Here is a 15,212-nt window from a genome sequence, read left to right on the forward strand (position 1 = left end):
AAGTAGAATAACTGTAGGAGCTTTGCAAACTTTGGGAAATGGAGTTGTTAAACTACCTCTGTGAACAGTGTACTGTCTGTACTTGTTCACTGGGTTGAGGAAAGTGGTGGAAAGGAAACTGCTACAAATTACTTTTTCAGTGTGTGTGAAAAAATTCACACCTTACCCTGTATGTTACATACATTTTGTTTAACTTTGGTGTATCTCATATATTGTGTATAGACTGGACGAATAAGTCCTAATTTTATAGTATCTAGTCTCTACCTATTAAAGATGTTGCCAGTGTATTATAAAAGTAGAGTTAGTAAACTAACACATGTTGTATGTATTGTGTTAAAAGTCATAAAAAGGCTGTCTTCTGAAAAGGACTTGAGAAGCAAAATGGTAACATCTGTAAGTGACTGTGTGCCTATATCAAGTGTGACACTGGAGAGGAATTGGAAAAAATGAAAGGTTCTAGGCTAGAATAGAATGCTCCCACCTAGAAGACACTTTCAGATAGAACCATTGTTACATGTGTGTGGTTTACTCAACACTGCTGTGTATACAGTGGACAATTAAATATTCATTTGAAACATCTGGTCTCTCTAGATGTTTAGAAGTGCACAAAGCATGTTAAAAGTAGAAGCAGTAAATAATTCATTTTGTAGCTATTGTTTTGCTAAAATTCGTAATGACATTTTGTCTTTTGGAAATGGAATGATGAAACAGCTTCTGAGCAGCACACAAGGTTATCTGTACTGGTTCAGGGAGGGAGGGAAAAGTGGGCTTTCTACCAGTGGGTTTATGGTGAAGCAAGATTGACCATTGCCTCTGGAGTCTATGCATTTAAATTTTGTTCTGTATATAGTGTATATAAAGGACAGATGAGTCCTAATTTACAATATCTAGTCTTGCTAGATGTTAAAGAGGTTGCCAGTGACAAAAGTAGAATTAGTAAACTAACACATTGAGTACATTTTGTGTTAAAATTTAAAGACTTTAAACATTGAAGTTGAATTATTAAAAGTCCCCTTGAAACATCATATTTGTGTAAATAACCCTGACATTGGGCTGCTGGAGATGGGAAGGGTTCTAAGCCAGAATCATCCTTTCAAATTAGAGCTTTTGTTAGCGTGTGTGCTTTATGTGGCATTACTTGTATGTTTGTTTGGTGGGAAATTTAAAACCTTATTAGAAGCATCTAGTTTTTCTAGATGTCTAAACATGCATAACCTTGTAAAAGTAGAGGGCTAGCATATTTCCCTTGAAGTATTTTTGTAGTTGACTTTGAGAATGAATTGTAATGTCTTAGAGACTGTGCTGTTCAGTGGGTGGCAGCAGGGGTGGGGTTGGGGAAGGACGTGTGCAGAGAGCAGCTATCTTGTGCCTGTTCTGTTGGTTCAGGTTGTTTAGACTTGGTTGTATGTGTGTATTTTAGTTAATATTGCTAAGTATTAAGGGTTAAGTCTTAATGCTAAAAGTAGGAAGTAAAAAACAATCCCTATATAAATGTCTTTTTGTTAGTGTTTAGGGAAAACTGTCTTCTGGGAGTGAACTTAAGTCCTTATCTTGGAGTTAGTGTCTGGAGTGATGGAGAGAGAGAAGAGGATGCTTTGCTAGCAACTCCATCTCAAAGATGTGCATTTTGGTAAAGTACTTATATCATACACCAAGTTCCCTGTTTCAGAACATCTAATCTTTATAGATGTCCTGAGGTGACAGTGTACAGTACAAAGTAGAAGTAGTGAATTAGCTAACTTGTAAACATTTGTTACAATCAGCAGATCCATCTTGGATGGATTGTGCCACCTCTGGGCAATGAAGTCAGGACTTATTTAGAGGCTGGCAGTAGAGGGTAGGAGGAGGAAGCCTGCAGGGAGAGATGTGTGCAGGTGTACTGATTTATACTTTGATTAGAGACATTGATGTATATGGTTCTGGTTGTACCACAGGGATACATATATTTAGTAGAGACATTCTTCTTTATATTTTAATAGTATATTATGAACCTACTAATGAGCTTAGAAATTGCTTATTATAGCTTGCTTTATGTCTCCTTTTGAATTGAGCATAAAAGAAATGCAGTATTTTAATTATAACTCTGCCAATATTTCTGTCTAGAAGCCTGTTGCTGTTTTTTGTCTTCAGTGGGGAAAAAAAAGCTTTTCTTTTTTTTGTTAGCCATAGGGCTTGAACTCTGGGCCTGTACACTGTCCCTCAGCTCTTTAGCTCAAGGCCAGTACTCTACCACTTGAGCCACAGCGCCACATCCAGTTTTCTGGTGGTTTATTGAAGATCAGAGTCTCACGAACTTTCTTGCCTCACTGGATTTGAACTGTGATCCTCAGATCTCAGCTTCCTGACTTTCTAGGATTACAGGCATGAGCCACCGGCACCTGGGTTCAGTGAAATTTTTATCCCTAAAAAAAGCAGGATTGCATTTTTTTTTTTACCAAACATATTGAGTTAGTGTAGTTTATTCTTGGTTACCAAAAAACAAAGCTTTGGAATTTTGAATTGGTGAATTCATAACATTTGGAAAAGCATGACACATACAATAAGACCTCAGTTACCTAAGAAGGGATAGGTGTGTGTACATGGAGGATCTAGATATTCGTGTCCAATTGAACTGCTGTGGCAGTAACACTTTGCACTTTGCTTATATATGTTTTCTGCAATGCACATGTTAACTTTTTTTAAAAATTGATCTAGTCCTACTTTTGGTTAACTGTCAGTAGGCATCAATAGAGAGAAGCTGTGCAACTGGAATGGCAGAGAGGGAAGTGCAGCAAGAAGCCGTGCTTCCTTATCAGAATTATTCTCATAGTGGTGGGTAAACAAAATTAAGAGAAATCAAAGCAAAATAAAACAAGAAGAGCTATCAAGCATGGTTCAGTGACTTTATTTGTTAAGGGGAAATAGGCAGGGTTGAAAGGAAAAACGTTAATTATGGGCTCTGAAACCAGGTCTTTGTGGAAATGCTAAGGGAAGTGGGGCCACTGGAATGGAAGAAAAGGTCACACACTGATGGCTCACGCAGGTCATCCTAGTTACTTAGGAGGCCGAGATCTGAAGATTAGGGTTTGAACTCTTATCCACAATTAATCAGCAAACAGTCAGAAGTGGAGGTGTGGCTCAAGTGATAGAGCGCCAGCTTTGAGCAAAAAAGCCAAGAGAAAATGTGAGGTCTTGAGTTCAAGCCTCAGTTAAATGAAGTAAGTCAGATGGAAAGAGACAAAGGGTACATGTTCTCTCACATCTCTCTCATAATTTTTAAATAGCCAAGTACACATCTGTGAGGTTGTATGCAACTGTACACATATATATTAACCAAACAGGAAACTGGTACTTGAAAAGCATGAGTGGGGCGAGGTCAAAGGGAAGAGGAAGGTAGATGAATGAAGAGAAATTGGGCAAATGCAGTCATAATATTTAAGGCATATCCTGTGAAATTAGGAAAATTGAGGGGAAGGTGGGTTGGGAGGGATGGGAAAGAATGTTGAAAGGGGTGATCTTCATGAAGAAGCTTCTGTATTTACAAACTGGTTTGTTAATGGTAACTCCTTTGTGCAACTACTTTAAAGATAATAAAAATAATTTTTAAAAGAGGGAGGCATAAGACCATTTGTCTGAAACATACACAAACAGGAATGTTTGGATCTGGCTATCTCTATTTTCATAGAGATTGACTTACAAATTGAACTTAAAGTAGGGCTAGAGGGATTTAGACTTATTATCAAAGTCTAAAGAAAGCATTGCAAGAAGCTTTGTTGTTGGCCACCATCCCTTTTTTTTTTTTCTGGAAAGATGAAGCTTCTTTCAGAAGTGAAAGATACTACATGAATATTTGTTCCCTTTCTCTCTGATCTTATGTTTAGGAGACAGAGGTGGTTTTCAAGAACAAAATCCATGCAAGATCAAATGATTAAATATCACCACAGTGTTAGTTGGCATTGTTTTCTCTTTTAGTCTCTCATGATAACTGGCAAGACATTTTGCTGTGTGCTCTAACGAGTGTGTCTTTTTACTTTTAGTGAGGGGTCAGACAAGGAGATGGAACAGACCTAAAAATAGACATCATAATGTAGCGCAAGACCGTGCTTAGTAGCACATCGGAAAACTGCACGGTGAGCAAAAGCATTTGATGTGAGAATTCTGGTGTTTGTTTCAAGTTCACAGTCTAGCCCTCTCTATTCCATTACTTACTACACAGATGCATGCTGCCCTCTGGTGGCCAAACAAACCTTGTTCCAAAGAGTCCTTGCAAGACATTTCCCCAAATATGCTACAGTTCACAGTTCTTTGTCTTCACTTGCCCACACATGCTAAGAATGTTCCCAGGAATCAATGGAGGTTTCAAATTCCCATGTCTAGTCAGTATTTGCTATATTATTTTCCTTTTGGTCATTTTTTGGGGGTCATTTATCATATAGCACTGATCCTGCAATTTAGTGTTCTTGACGATCACCTTGGCACTTGTGAAACAGGATTCAGGAAATGTGGAATGGACCCAGAAACTATCCACTCCACAATGCCCTCAGTGACACGAACTCAGATGTTCCATGTGGACTGCGGAGAAACCTCTTCACATGCAGCAGTAAGAGGAGACAATATTGAACTGTAATGCTGAAGGAATGCTCAAGACTGTAGATCTTTTCTGGAAAAAATTAAGCAAGTTGCCTTTGTGATCAAAAGTAAACTTAAAATTCCTTTCCAGTTCCTTCTTAGAAGTTATAAACGCACACACACACACACACACACACACACACACACACACACACACACGTGCGCGCCTTGGGTATGCTGGTCCTGGAGCTTGAACTCAGAACCTCTGAACTTGAGAGTCTCTGAGCTTTTGTGTTGAGGCTCACAGTCTACCACTTGAGCCACAGCTTCTTTATTTTTGATAATGAAAATGATCACAGAAATTTATTTATTGGAGTAAGCCATTCAAATTTGTGAATTTTGAACTGTATATTGAATTCTAATCTTTATAAACAGATTAGATAGCTTAAAGTTTACAAATTGTTGTGATCAGACACAGCTCTGTAATAAGTGCACTTAAATAATTAGTGTAGAAAATAAATTCATGCATTAATCTTGAAAATTGTATTACTTTGAAAGTATAGTTATAAAAATATTCTTAAAATATTTTCCTCCCTTATTAAGAGAATAGCTAAAATTCATAGGCAAAAGCATATAAAGAACGCACAGAGCTAAATAAATTATAATGAAGGAGTTGGCAAGTAAAGAGATGATGTTAGGCCTGCATAGGTATATGAAGTATATTATGCTATTCTGGTCTAATGCTATCATATTCTGGTTGAGGAAATGCTTTATCAGAGATTAAGATGATTCTATTTCTTGATCCAGTCAGGTTTCTAAGACAGTGCTAAAACATGAAGGAAATAGATTTCTCCTAGTTCCACCAGGCAGGAGTCTAAGACCAGGCACTAATAGACTTGCTATCTGGTGAGGAGCCACAGCTTCTTAATCAGAGAGTCTCGTGGACTTTCCTGCCTGGGCTGGCTTTGAATCAAGATCCTCAGATCTAAGCTTCCTGAGTACCTAGGATTACAGTCATAGGCCACTGACTCCCAGCCTGATATACACTTTTCAAAATGTTTATTCATTGGTGTTTGGCTTCACCTTGCTGAGAGCGTTTACCCAGAACCCATCCTTGACTTTATGTTCTTGTCTATGAGAAGACTCTATTTTTGGTCATGTTCACCATGGCCCTTCCATAAAGTAGCATGGGTTCTTTCAGTCACTGAACAGATATTAAGGAGCCCCTGCTGTGTGGATGATGCCAGAGCTGCTACATTATCGCTCTCATTGTGAGCAGAAGACACAGTGTGCCACATCTTAAGTGTTCTGAGATTTATATAATACATTTGAAGTAACTTTATAAACCATAAGTTACTAAGTCAATTTTACAGGTGATAATTACATAGAACATGCCCCCAGCGATTCCTAGCAACTTTTCACTCTTGTTTTCCTGGCTTTTAAGCTCTCAAGACACAACAACCCTAGCGAAGCTGAGCTATTCCCATCAATAACTTAACCTACAGACTCCTATTAAAGGAGGACAGGCCACTCCTCTGGCTCTAGGAATACAAGTCTAATTACAATTAATGTATCTGCAGGTATCTCACGCCTGTACTACTCCATATTTATCCAATGACAAACTGAAGTTCTACATCCTTGGGGAAGTTTTCCTATTCTACTACAAAGTTTTCCTATCTACTACAAACTCCTCCCTCCACACACGCACTACATAATTGCACACAAATCTTCTTTGTGCAGCTTTTCTGTATATTATTGTACTATTATTCTTTATGTATAAAAACTCCTGAAGGGTTCTAAAAAGCGTGAGGGTTTTTGGGTTTGGTTTTCTTTTTTTTTATATTTATTTATTTATTTTTTTGTCCCACAGGGCCTACATAGACCCTTTATAAGTATGAAGGTGAGTCATTATCAAAGAAATACACTAATTTCAAAATTGTTAATACCTCAAACTTGACCTATTTTTGGTTACTCCATTCTCTGGAATCTATCATTGATCCCACTAGCAATATAAGATTTTTTTTTTATAAAAATGTGATTAGTTAAGCATTGCTTTTTAGATATCAAAGTGAGCTTTAAAATTAAGCTTCATAGTCCATTGTCTTAAAAGAATATGAAAATCAGATGATTTTCATTGAACTGTAATATTTATTAGGTTAAACTCCAGTAAAACATGAATACATTGCTTCTCAACAGTACCCTCAAACATGTAGAGTTAATGTAAACAAAAATAGATTACTGTTAATTTCTGTAGGAAATGACTAGGTTATGAAATTGAGAGTATATAGTGAATTTTGCATGCTTGGATTGGTGAAAATGAATACTTACTACCAGCTACATTTATAGTCCTAATTCTATGTGTTTATTTACAGTAATTACATGACATAAAAACAAATAGAGCAATAATTCTTATACCTAACTGTCTGGACTTATATGCCAATGTAGAAGTAAAGTTTTCATCACTGATAAGTAAGAAAAAACCCTTGTATGGTTGCTTTTGTCTGAATTTTTGAATATTTTTGTTTTGGGTTGTCCTTGCTGCAGTTTTCAACAAGAGAAAGGATAGAGAGCAATCCATGTCCAGAGAAGAGGAGAAAAATGCAAATCAAAACTATCAAGGTTTTTAAAAATATATTTAAAGTGTGTTTGTTTTTTTCTCAATGCTTTTTTTAACCAGTCCTTGACTTGATCTTACGGCCTGGGCCACTGTCCTTGAGCTTCTTTTGCTTAAGGCTAGCACTCTACCACTTGAGCCACAGCATCACTTCTGGCTTTTGCTGAGTGTTGCATTGCACGTAAGAGTCTCATGGATTTTCCGACCCTGGTTGGCTGCAAACTGCAGATCCTCAGAGCTCAGCCTTCTAAGTAAGATTACACATGTGAGCCACCAACACCCACCTACTTTTTTCTAAATTCTATGCAATTTACCATCTGTTGGTTTTCAAATAAGAAAAATAAGAAAACAAGGATGCTAAAAAGAAGGTTTTTTTTAAAACATTTCAGAGTAGTATTGACAGTTTTGTATCTTTTAAACATATTGCCATCAATGTGTTTACACATTATCAATAACTAAGGGAGATTTTTATCTGTTAACTTAGCATCATTACTATAAGAGTCATGAGTGTATAATTTCTATTGATTAGTTATACAATGTTATGTCTGAGTGGTTTTGTTTATAATTAATTTCACAGCTCAGTAGTTGTATTTTTCTGTTAAATCATACATCACCACTACCAACAAGGAACTTAAATCTAATTCTCTGTGCCTTCCTTCATCACCTGCTTACTCACTGCTGAAGGAGTATCTATTATCTATTACAATGGTGAATGTATGGAAGCAAATGACCTGGGTAGTCATTGTATTGGAAGGTTACCCCCCAGATGATGGAACAACTCTGAATCTTTGCTCAACTAGTGATCTGTAAACAGAAACTGTGGTTTCTTCACTGGCTCAGGGAACCTTGGCAACAACAAATTTCAGTGATGATTATCATGGGTCAAGATGTGAAGGCACATTTTAAAAAATTAGAAATTTCTTTGTTCACCAGTCTTGTGTGTGATGACGTACATAAAGGAATAAGGGAGGAATTTTAATCTCTTTGGAATAACTAGTTTTTGGTATCTATTTGACTATGAAAATAACCTTTAACCATGTGTTTTTAGAACCTTCCAAACTATTGCAATGGCTGTGCCTTCTTCTGGTTCCATACCGCATTAACACGGAGAAGTCGGTAAGATATAATGTAATCCAATAGAAAGAGCTTCATCTTCCATTTCTGTGTATAAGCTACAGTGGGAAGTCTTTTTGCCCACTGTTTATACAAACACAAAGCAATGGAATGGGCCAAGTAAGGAAAACAAATGGGGCTTAGGTACTGGTTGCAGCTAATAAGTCTCTTTCTAAAACAAGGGTGTTGTATTGCATGACTTGTCAGCCCTAAGAGTAAAGGTAATTAATTTTTTTCTTTCTACCCTTACACTATATCTCTCACGAGATCAATTGGATAATCCACACAAAGAAAAGATGTGGGATATTTATTTCCCTATTTTTGGCACAGAAGTGTATTTCAAAGAAGCATTTTTAGGGACATACAGGGCAGAGCACTCTGAGACACTGATGGCAAAACCCTTCCTGGTTTACATTGTATGCTTATTTTTTTAAGAGAAACTCTAAATATATATACATTCATATGTACTCAGTTGTGATTTCTTTGGGGGAGATATTTTCATTATCTTTACATAGTTGTACAAAGGAGTTGCCGTTCACTGAAGCAATTAATATAGTGCATCCTCATCATTGTCACCCCTTTCAACATTCCCATCCACCTCTCCCAACACAGTCCTCCTTTTAATTTTAGTATAATATGTTAGTTTTCATTTTAACCAGTTTTTGAAGAGTATAGTTTGGTGACATTAAAATTTTGTGTTTTTGTAATTGTGGTGAAAATCGAAATGGTAGCAGAAGAATCTTTTTTTTTTTCTTGGGTCCAGTTGTGGGGCCTGAACTCTGGGCCTGGGCGCTGTCCCTCAGCTCTTCAGCTCAAGGCTAGCGCTCTACCACTTGAGCCATGGCGCCACTTCTGGCTTTTTTCTTTTTGCTTATGTGGTGCTGAGGAATCGAACCCAGGGCCTCAGGCATGCAAGGCAAGCGCTCTACTGCTGAGCCACCTTCCCAGCCCCCAGAAGAATCTTTTCTTCTTGTTACTCTGCCCTCTGGACATATAGGTAGAGAAGGTTTTTGAGGTAGAAGATTCTACAAAATTGCCTTCAGATTGTTTTAAATAACTGGTTCTGGTTCCGTAATCCCCATGTACTGCAGTGGCCGCCTCCTTTACAATTAGGGAAATGAGATATGACGTACCATCGCTCTGCTCAATGCACAGGCTTGCACGGCTTACCTCTGTTCACCTCTTTATTTAGGCTTTTCTCCATTGGCTTAATGGAAATCATTCTCTGGACCTTAAAACAGGAAAATCTGCTCAATGGTAATTTGAGAGTTCCTCGATTCAAGCATGTTACATAAGATGCATCACCAGCTTCATTCCATAGAGCAAGACTAATATATGCATGCCATCTTACAACTAAGAAATGGGAAGATGTATACTGATACAGTGAAAGTAGCAGTCAGCCGAGGCCTAGAACCTAGTCTGCTTCATACTTACAAAGTTGTCAGTCATTTCATTTTAAGAAAGAGAGCTGAAACTTTTTTCACAGACAAGTGAATGATGGATAGATAAGACAGTGAAACTCTCTCTTCTATAAATCACCAAGTCTACCTATAAGTATGCCTTTTACTTTGCTAATATTGAAGGTGCTTGAGCAAATTCAATCAAATCTGACAGAAATGCCACAGGACACTAAAGTGGATTCTTCTTCCTCTTCTTCTTCCTCTTCTCCCCCTCCCCACCCCTCCTCCTCCTCCTCCTCCTCCTCTTTCTTTTGCAACACACATAAATTTCTCTGCACATCATATTGTAGAAAATGTCTTCAACTGTTGTCTTTCTCTTTCTCATATGTTCTCTTATCTTAGCATCTCCAATTTCCTTTATATATTTATTAGTTATTTAGAAGAAATGTTAGAGTATTTTAGTGATAATTAGAAAGTCCTAGCACACTATGGCTTCAGTGATAGTTAATAGAGAAATCAACTTATTTCTATGCCCCAACTTTGAAAAGGCTACTTTCATAGGAAATTCAACTAAGTCATTTTCAAGTATTTTCCCATTAAGGTAGGGCCAGAAAAGTAAGAACTAATTCAGTGTCAATGAATTAAGAATCTTGTCTTTCCATGCTAAACTTTTATCTCAGATGACCTCAAAAAAGTGTAATATGTTGTGATTGTTAGTTATAAAGTTTATGAGCATAATCTAGGAAATGTCTATGTTTCTATTGATTTATCAATAAATATGTCAATAGATTCCCTATAGATACAGCTCCAAAGAGGACATTCCCAGAGCTCCATGGTTATCCCCAAAGGCAACAGTGTTCAAGTTGCTCCCAGATAGTAAAGCCATGACTAAGGCTAAACAAACTTAGTCCAGTTTGAGCATCTGACCATCCCTGCCTAGGGGGATAGCTATTTGAGGTTCTTTCTCTATTTTTGATTAAGTGGATATTTTTAAGTTATTCTGCTAATTCTCTATCACTGAGTATATCAGGGTTGGTATCTTATGGTAAATATCTTTTATTCTGCAGGATGCTACAATGAATAGTCACCTGTGAACTTCCTGGAGGAATCTTAGACAAGAGCAAGATAAACATACCTGGATAGGACTTTAGGATTATATTTGTTTTTAAGTGTGGAAATAAGAGTTCACAGGAACATTGAAGTGGAAAAAGAGAGAAATGGATAACAGAAAACCCAACCACCTTGAGTCTAGCCACTGTCTTTTTTGTAGAATGTCTTTTTTATTTTTTTGTCCAGTCGTGGGGCCTGAATTCTGGGCCTGGGAGCTGTCCCTCAGCTCTTCAGCTCAAGGATAGCGCTCTACCACTTGAGCCACAGTGCTACTTCCGGCTTTTTTTCTTTTTGCTTATGTGGTGCTGAGGAATCGAACCCAGGGCCTCATGCATGCAAGGCAAGTGCTCTACCACTGAGCCACCTTCCCAGCCCCATAGAATGTCTTTAGACCATAAAAATAGTGTGCATTGAGCTAGAAAAATGTTCTTAAGCATAGTTTTCTACTGTAGCATTAGGTAACCATTGAACAGCTGAGTTTAGTAGGAATAAGAAATTGATTTTTAAATTTTTATGTAATTTTGTTTGATTAGTGGTTGTTTAATTAGACAGTACAATTCTATTTCAATGGTTTTTTTTTTGTTTTAGTGGGCTTGTGGTTACCTAGTAAAAGATTGCTATCTTCCAGATTTATTATGGTTAGCTACAAAGGGATGAGGGAAAATATAAATTATCCAAATTCCAGATCATCCCATTTAGAGCATGGTGTGTTCCTCTTCTTTCTTCTTTTCTTTAGAGCTGACTAGAATATAGACATCTGGCTTACCCTTCATCATATAAATTAGGACATCATTTTTAGGGATGATAGAAATACAAGTTAGGCTTAGCTATGCCACTACTACTTAAAGATTTACATTTAGTTTTCTTACTAAATGTAAGAAATGCTTACATTTCTTTTTTTTAAATATTCTTCCTATGATATTTCTATATTTCCTTTTTTTTTTCGGTTGTGGGGCTTGAACTCTGGGCCTGGGCACTGTCCCCGAGCTCTTCAGCTTAAGTCTAGCACTCTACCACTTGAGCCACAATGCCACTTCCAGTTTCTGAGTAGTTTATTGGTAATAAGAGTTCCATGGACTTTCCTACTCGGGCTGGCTTTGAACCATGATCCTCAGATCTCAGCCTCCTGAGTAGCTAGGATTTCAGGCTTGAGCCACCGGAACCTGGCTATTTTTATATTTTCTAAATCCAAAGGCTCTCAAATTTTCTCAACCATTATTGTGTTGACTATTCAATCTTTATTTTTTCTTTTTTGGATTTTTAAATATTGAATTAAACATGTCTTCAGACTTCATTTCCATCTATCTTATCTGACATATTTCAATGTTTATATGCTTGAGATGTACACTGAGTAATTTTCAATGATTATTCTCCAATATTATTACTATGATTATCATTATTATTTACACATATGTGCATCATTTGATATTCAGATAGTAATTTCAGAAATTATACTGGAGTCTTGTCACTTTCATTTTCTCCCCAAATTGTTTGATCTCTTGTTTTCATTGTATAATTATCTTTTTCTCAGTTATATATAATTTGATGAGTCATGCTTGAGAGTCTTGGATGTCTAAATTTAATGGTATGTTCTACAAATATTTTGTATAACATAGGGATCAATCTCAAGCATTCTATTGATGAGTTAAGTCCTCAACCCTTGTTTTTTTTTCTATTAGTTTTTTTTCAACCAATTGCCTTTTTTTTGGTAATTTTTTTATTGTGATTGAGTGATTACATAAATTTCATAAATTTCATAGTATTGTGGGATAGTGGTACTTAGTTAAAGTCACAAACACAGTCTAACCTTCATGGGTCAAATTGTCTTTTTTGTGCTCTATAAAGTTTATGAGTTCCATGAGCTTTGACAATACAGTCATTTCTTCCACATTGGGTGATATGTATATTTCTTTCCTTTTGCTTAGTGTCAGCTGTTCCCTCTTTCCTGCTCATTCCCTCCCTCCCATCGTTGCCATTGAGTTGCTTAGTTCATTTTGATCAATGTCCATTGCAGCTAAAGGGTCCCTCTGATATGTTTTGACTTGTTTCCCTCTGGTTCTGTGTCCTCCTCCTAGTTTCCCTCCAATGTGCTCATATATACCATATATGAGGTCAGGAGCATGGTAATGATTCAACCAGATGAGTGGAGGTCCTTTGTTTCTTGAGTCTTGTTTACTTTGGTGCATCACCTTAGGTTTTGGATTTAACATCCACTTATCAAGGAGACAATGTGCCATTTGTCTCTTTGCTCTTGGCTTACCCCACTCAACATGATCTCATCTAGTTCCATCCATTTCCCTGCGAATGCCATTATTTTGTACTTTATAGTGGCTGCATAATATTCCATTGTATATAGATACCACAATTTTTGGATCCATTCATCTGTAGTGGGGAATATGAGTTGTTTCCATATCCTGGCTATTGTAAATAGTGCTGCAATAAACATGGAGGTGCATGTGCTCTTGTATACTAGTTCCTGTTGTTCAGGATAGATGCCTAGAAGTGGTATGGATGGGTCATGGGAGAGGTCAATATTTAGCTTCCTGAGGACCCTCCAGACTGCTTTCCAAAGTGGTTGTATAAGTGTACATTCCCACCAGCAGTGTAATAGGGTTCCTCTTTCTTCTCATACACTCCAGCATTTGTCGTTGGCTGTCTTTAGGATGTGGGCTGTTCTGACTGGGGTAAGGTAGTATCTCAGTGTTGTCTTTTTTTTGCATTTCCTTTACAACCAGGGATGCTGAACATTTCCTCATGTATTTCTTTGTAATTTTTATTTCTTCTTCTGAGAAGTCTCTCTTTAGTTCCCTTGCCCATTTAGTAATTGTTTTTTTGGGTTTGGAAGGGATTAGTTTCTTGAGTTCCCTGTATATACTGTATATTAACCCCTTGTCTGATATATTGCTGGTAAATATTTTTTCCCAGTTAGTTGGTTGTCTTTCTAGCTTAGTTGCTATAGCTTTAGCTGTGCAGAAACTTTTTATTTTAAGGTAGTCCCGTTTGTCGAGTCTCTCTCCAATTTGTTGTGACCCTGGGACTCTGTTCAGGAAGTTCCTGCCTGTACCTATAAGTTCAAGTGTCTCTCCTACTCTGTCCTGCAGTAGTTTCAGGAATTCAGGTTTAATGTTAAGGTCTTTAATCCATTCTGAGTTGATGTTGGTGCATGGTGATAGGCTGGGGTCCACTTTTAGTTTTCTGCATGTGGCCGCCCAGTTTTCCCAGCACCAGTAGTTGAAGAGGTTGTGTTTCTTCCACTGTATGTCTTTGGCTCCTTTGTCAAAAATAAGCTGACTGCAGGTGTGTGGTTTTATTTCTGGATCTTCTATTTTTTTTTTTTTTGTCTGTCATGGGGCCTGAACTCTGGGCCTGGGCACTGTCCACTCTGGGCCTGGGCCTTTAGCTCTTCAGCTCAAGGCTAGTGCTCTACCACTTGAGAGCCACAGCTCCATTTAGGGCTTTTTTTCTTCTTCTTCTGCTTATGTGGTGCTGAGGAATCGAACCCAGGGCCTCATGCATACAAGGCAAGCACTTTACTACGGAGCCACCTTCCCAGCCCTGGATCTTCTATTCTATTCTATTGGTCATCAGATCTGTTTTTGTGCCAGTACCAAGCTGTCTTTGTTATTATGGCGCTATAGTAGAGTTTGAAGTCTGGCATCAAGATACCTTCTTTTTTGCCTAGAATTGTTTTGGCTATTCTAGGTCTTTTGTTGTTACATATGAATTTTTGGACTGTTTTCTGTATTTCAGTAATGAATGTCATTGGGATTTTAATAAGAATTGCGTTGAATATGTATATTAATTTTGGCAGTATGACCCTTTTCACTATATTGTCTGTCTATCCAAGAACATGGAAGGTCTTTCCATTTCCTGGTGTCCTTTATAATTTCTTTCTTTAAGCTTTTATAGTTTTCTTTAAACAGTTCTTTTACATCTTTGGCTAGGTTAATTACTAAATATTTTATTTTTTGAGGTTTGTGAATGGGGTTGTTTCCTTGAGTTCCCTTTCTGTTGTACATTGTTGGTGTACAGAAAGGCAACTGATTTTTGTGGGCTGATTTTGTATCTTGCTACTTTGCTGAAGTGGTTTATAAGTTCTTAAGTGTTTGGGGTTTGAGTTTTGGGATCACAGAGGTATAGTATCATGTCATCTGCAAAAAGGGACAGTTTAACTTCTTCGTCCCCTATGTGGATCAATTTAATGTCTTTTTCTTGCCTTATTGCTCTGCCTAAGGATTCCAAAACTATATTGTAGAGGAGTGGTAAGAGTGGGCATCCTTGCCTTGATCCTGATTTTAAGAGAATTGTTTGTAGTTTTTCCCCATTAATTATAATATTGCCTATTGGTCTGTCACATATGGTTTTTATTGTTTTAAGGAATGTTCCTTCTATTCCTATTTTCTCCAGAGCTTTTAACATGAATGAAT

The 15,212-nt window shown here is 37.3% G+C and overlaps 1 long non-coding RNA gene across 1 annotated transcript; it reads left to right on the forward strand.

Moving 5' to 3' along the window:
- The first annotated feature begins 1,321 nt into the window (after positions 1-1,321).
- LOC122112761 lies at positions 1,322-13,804 on the forward strand. Its single transcript, XR_006148255.1, has 3 exons — positions 1,322-1,542; positions 6,442-6,448; positions 13,794-13,804. It is a non-coding gene; the product is annotated as an uncharacterized LOC122112761 (long non-coding RNA).
- Positions 13,805-15,212: the final 1,408 nt, after the last annotated feature.

The sequence above is a fragment of the Dipodomys spectabilis genome, unplaced genomic scaffold (assembly GCF_019054845.1).
Source record: "Dipodomys spectabilis isolate Male_0828 unplaced genomic scaffold, ASM1905484v1 ptg000095l, whole genome shotgun sequence".
NCBI classification, from domain to species: Eukaryota; Metazoa; Chordata; class Mammalia; order Rodentia; family Heteromyidae; genus Dipodomys; species Dipodomys spectabilis.